This window comes from Pangasianodon hypophthalmus, chromosome 16 (assembly GCF_027358585.1).
Source record: "Pangasianodon hypophthalmus isolate fPanHyp1 chromosome 16, fPanHyp1.pri, whole genome shotgun sequence".
NCBI classification, from domain to species: domain Eukaryota; kingdom Metazoa; phylum Chordata; class Actinopteri; order Siluriformes; family Pangasiidae; genus Pangasianodon; species Pangasianodon hypophthalmus.
Window position 1 is genome coordinate 1,290,447 of NC_069725.1, and position 6,156 is coordinate 1,296,602.

A 6,156-nucleotide genomic window follows, 5' to 3' on the forward strand; every position below is an offset into this window, starting at 1 on the left:
TCTCTTTTTTTCAAATTCAAAGTCAGAATTTTATTTAAATAAAAATATTAACATTTGTTTGGATACAGACTTTGGGAACAAATTAGAAAACAAATGCAGAAATAAATAAATAGAACCAAATGTACATACATTCACCAATACAGTCAAAAAGAAACACTAGTGATGACACTTATAGAGCCCTGAGAGGAAAAAAATTAATAAATTTATGATAATAAATACATTTCTTTCTCTTGAAGCTAATAAGACTAAGCTAAAAAAATAAAAATGCAGCTTGTATTTTGTTACCGAGAAACTGCAAAATAGCGTAAACTCCTCCATCCTGAAGAAAGTTACAGCTTTACCTCTGACACTGGAGACTCCTTCTGTAAACGTTAAATAAAACCATTTCTCCTTACAGAAAACTTCACCACGTCAATGATTTTTTAAAATCTGTTTATTATCAGCGGTGCTTCCGCCGTACGATTCCCTGTGAACGAGCTGTTACTATAGAAACGATAACGTATTAGACGAGTGCGTTAATGTAAACCTGCGCTACTGTCAGAGCTGCTGTTCTAGAAACCTGTGAGAAACTGTGAGGGAAAAAATACATCCATGTGACTTTGAAATCCACATTTAACCAAATTAATAACTTTATTCACTTTATTTCTCCTACTGTAAGGACACTCCAGGTCACGGTTTTCAGAATGGCGCTCAAACCCCCCTGTAATAGTGTCTGTCTCTGAGCAACCAAAAAAAAACAAAAAAAAAAAACGATTGCAGTAGAGACTAAAAAATGAACGAAAGAAAGGAAGTAATAAAAAAAGAAAAAAGAAGGAGGATATTCATTGAAAATCTGCACGTTTACTTCTGTCTTGTCCTGCTGTTCCTTGATGAAGATAGATAGATAGATAGATAGATAGATAGGTAAAGAGGAAGAATGAATAAATGAATGAAAGATAATGCCATATAAAAATCTAAAACAAAATTTACAAAGAAAGAAACAAATAACAAAACAAACAAGCAAACAAAGAAATGGAGTGATGAGCAAGAGAAATAAATACAGGAAAGAAAAAAGAGAAAATTGTAGATGCATTTAAAATGTAAATACATTTGCTTTCACTTGAAAAGTGGTTTCTTGTTGAAAAAGGAAATAAAGCAAAAAAAAACGATTGCAGCACAGACTAAAAAATGAATGAAAGAAAGGAAGTAATAAAAAAGAAAGAAAAAAGAATGAGGATATTCATTGAAAATTTGCATGTTTTCCTTTATCTTGTCCTGGTGTTCCTTGTTGAAGATAGATAGATAGATAGATAGAGTAAGAGTAGAGATAGAGTAGAGTAAGAAAGAAAGAGTAAGATGAAAAGAAAAAACAGAAAAAGAAAGAAGAAGCGATGAAAGAAATAAAGAAAGAAAAAGGGAAAGTAAGAAAAAAGGAAATAAATAAATAAATAAATAAATAAATAAAGACCAAGAGAGAGAAAGAGATTGGGGGGGGGGGGGGGGGGGGGGAGTTTTGGTATGTGAAGATAGATAGATAAAAATAGAAATAAAGAAAGGAAGAGGACAATAAATAAAAATCGAACTTACTAGTTTTTGTTTTCATTTTATTACCTTGGTTTTCCAAGAAAGAAAGAAAGAAAGAAAGACAAATAACTAGATGAATAAAGCTTTGATGTCAACTTTTCATCGTTTTAACTTTTAAGATTTCAGAAAAGGGAAGAACAAAAGAAAGTAAGAAAGGAGACGCCTCCAGCGATAACAGAAGAAACGTAGGTGGAGTTTCTGCTCTGAGGTTGTGTGTGACGTGTGATGTGTGTAAGAGTCTGACAGCAGGTGATTAAATACAGCGACTGCATTCGAGAGCTGTCTGTAACGTCACTGTAACACGCGGCTGCGCAGAACTGACGGCTGTGAATTCAATTCCTCACTTCACGTGTCGCTTTCGCAGACTCCTGATGGACACCAGCATCCACGTGAGCTCCTTCTTCACCCAGACTTCAGCAATGACGTCTGTGAGGAATTCACCAAGAAACATGTTAATGAAATCACACCCCTTTAAAAAAAAAAAAGATTACCTTCTGTGTATGGAAGTGATTAAGCGAGGTAGATAAGAGCGCTTACCCTAAACCATCTGCAGATGTTTCATGGTTAAGGAGAAGGAGGAATTTGGACCAAAGTCCAATCTAAATTAGGAAAAACTTTACCAGTGGTGTTGTAAATCAGCGTGGACTTTTAATTTTAATTTAAAAACGAATGTGGATTAGATTAAAGTAGAACATGAGTCAACTACAAAATGCAAAGAATCAAATTAAAGTAAAAATGAACAAAAGATCCAGGTTTCCTTTTTCCTCCATGGGGGCTTGGTGTAACGGGATAAACAATGTAACAAGATAAACTGTGTAACAAGATAAACTGCATAATAAATTAAATGATGTAAAAAGAAAAATGGTGTAACAGGATAAACAGCATAACAAGATAAATGCTGTAACAAGATAAATAGTGTAACAAGGTAAATGATGTAATAAGATAAACTGTGAAACAGGATAAATGGTGTAACAACACATGATATAACAAGATAAACAGTCTAACGGGATAAATGATGTAACAAGATAAATGGTATAACGATGATGTAACGGGATGAACTGTGTAAGAAGATAAATGGTGAAATGGGATAAACAGTCTAACGAGATAAATGATGTAACGGGATAATTTTTGTAACAAGGTAAATGATGTAACAAGATAAACTGTGTAACAGGATAAACGGTGTAACAACAAATGATGTAACAAGATAAACAGTCTAACGAGATAAATGATGTAACAAGATAAATGGTGTAACGATGATGTAATGTAACGGGATGAACTGTGTAACAAGATAAACGGTGTAATGGGATAAACAGTCTAAAAAGCTAAATGATGTAACAAGATAAATGGTGTAACAGGATAATTTTTGTAACAAGGTAACAACAAATGATATAACAAGATAAACAATATAACAAGATAAATGATGTAACAAGATGAACTGTCTAACGGGATAAATGATGTAACAAGAAAAATGGTGTAACGACGATGTAATGTAATGGGATAAACAGTGTAAGAAGATAAACAATGTAACGGGATAAACGGTGTAAGAAGATAAATGGTGTAACAAGATAAACAGTGTAACAGGATAAACAGTGTAACGGGATAAACAGTGTAAGAAGATAAACAGTGTAACGGGATAAACAGTGTAATGGGATAAACAGTGTAATGGGATAAACAGTGTAAGAAGATAAACAGTGTAATGGGATAAACAGTGTAAGAAGATAAACGGTGTAACGGGATAAACAGTGTAATGGGATAAACAGTGTAAGAAGATAAACGGTGTAACGGGATAAACAGTGTAATGGGATAAACAGTGTAAGAAGATAAACAGTGTAATGGGATAAACAGTGTAAGAAGATAAACGGTGTAACGGGATAAACAGTGTAATGGGATAAACAGTGTAAGAAGATAAACGGTGTAACGGGATAAACAGTGTAATGGGATAAACAGTGTAAGAAGATAAACAGTGTAATGGGATAAACAGTGTAAGAAGATAAACGGTGTAACGGGATAAACAGTGTAACGGGATAAACAGTGTAATGGGATAAACAGTGTAACGGGATAAACAGTGTAATGGGATAAACAGTGTAAGAAGATAAACAGTGTAATGGGATAAACAGTGTAAGAAGATAAACAGTGTAATGGGATAAACAGTGTAAGAAGATAAACGGTGTAACGGGATAAACAGTGTAAGAAGATAAACAGTGTAACGGGATAAACAGTGTAACGGGATAAACAGTGTAATGGGATAAACAGTGTAAGAAGATAAATGGTGTAACGGGATAAACAGTGTAAGAAGATAAATGGTGTAACGGGATAAACAGTGTAAGAAGATAAACGGTGTAACGGGATAAACAGTGTAATGGGATAAACAGTGTAAGAAGATAAACAGTGTAACAGGATAAACAGTGTAACGGGATAAACAGTGTAATGGGATAAACAGTGTAAGAAGATAAACGGTGTAATGGGATAAACAGTGTAAGAAGATAAACAGTGTAAGAAGATAAACAGTGTAAGAAGATAAACGGTGTAACGGGATAAACAGTGTAAGAAGATAAATGGTGTAACGGGATAAACAGTGTAAGAAGATAAACGGTGTAACGGGATAAACAGTGTAAGAAGATAAACGGTGTAACGGGATAATCCGTGTAACAAGATAAACGATGTAACAAGGATGTAATGTAAAGGGATAAACAGTGTTTTCTCCAAGCAGCTGCTAGCAATCAGCTCTGATCACATCCAAAAACACATCTCTCTGAAGAGCTGTAAGTGAAAGTGAAAGAAACATTTATACAGAACTCAAGTCCCTCTTCTCATTCGCCGAGTCTGTTTATCATTTACTCATCTCGGCTCAAACAGCTTCCCGAACATCTGACTGAGGGAACGTACCATCTTCATAAACAGCTAAAGTTTTTATTTAGTGTTCGAGTGACGTGATGGCACGAAGCAAAAGTGTGGTCTGGTATTTTATAAGAATGAGGTTTAGTGGTAAAGGAGAAAAGTAAAGATAGCGGTAAAAAAGAAAAAGAAAGAAAGAAAGGTTGGATGTTATCACAAATATGGCTTTTGCTTTGTCATTATGGGGTATGGAGTGTAGATTGATGTGAAAAAAAGTTTTTAAACATTTTAGCATAAGGCTGCAACATAATAAAATGTGAAAAAAACGAAGAGATCTGAATACTTTCTGAATGCGCTGTACGTTAGCTAGTGGAGTCGATGCTAGTCTAAGCTGGCATTAGCAAAGGAAACAGCCAATGTTAGCAAAGTAGTGAAACTTACATCAACATTATTCATCAAATTAGATGAAGTTCATCAGGACGCGCCTCACTATAAACGACATTTTACTGAGGTAGGGCCGGGACGCTCATCCTCAACTTCCACACTGGATTAGCCATCTTCACACACACACACACACACACACACAGATAGCTATACCGATAACTACACTGTGTAGCATGAAAAGGTCAATAAACATGAATTAACATGATTCTTGATAGTTTATTTTCTACATTGATAAACTTAATACTTAAGTAAAGTATAAATATCCCAAAATACTACCTAAGTACAGTAATGAAATACGATTACTCAAGTATGTTGCCTTTCTGCCTGTGAGTGTGGATGCTGTTATCAGACTGAGGGTTCTCCGTGGGTTCTCCGTGGGTTCTCCTGCGACCTCTTAAACAACCTCAGCAGTAAATTGGCCTTCTCTGTTTGTTACAGTGACTCGTGAATTGAGAGTAAACGCCGGCGTGTAAACAGAGAGAACCTCTCACCGAGGTAACACGTGTAAACACACACTGGCTGTTAGCTGCTGCTCCGTCTCCATCTGTGCTTCCATTTATGTTACATATACATTTTTACATTTTTATATATTCACATATTTATATTTATATGTTTTCCTGAATGATGTCTTAATGGATCAGACGGGTGAGTCCTAAAGAGTCTAATAAAAAATCAAAAATGTAGAAATGTTGCCTCTGAAAGTAACTAAAATGGAGTAAAAAAAAAAAAGAAAGGACACACACAATTAAATTAAATTAAGTTAAATTAAATTATTCATGTTTTTTAGTTTGTGGAACAATGACAGCTGGCAGTCTCGTATCAATGCACACCTTCCTCTTCAAACATTAGACACAAAAATATTATTAATATTATTAAAGTCTATTAATTAAGATCCAAATCTAGTAATTACTAAACTGTAAAAAAAAAATTAGGATGAAACAAAACATAAAAATCAAAGTAAATCTGAAAAAAATTCTTACATTATTCATTAATTAAATTAATTAAATCCTAAATATATGCAAATAAATATATAAATATACAACATAAATATATAACAAATAGCTGGTTGCTAAGTAGATGAAAATATATGCACATGTAGAATTTTAATAAATGTAAAAAATAAATAAATAAATAAGTAAATCAATAAGCAAGCAACTACAATGGTCAATCAAAGATATATTTAGAGCTTATGAATACAATGAAAAATTATTTTTAAAAAAATACAATATATGAAGTTAGCCAATATTACTGAATGTAAGTTGTTCAGTATAAAGTTGATTATGTTTAATTCATTAATAAATACAGAATTTTTCT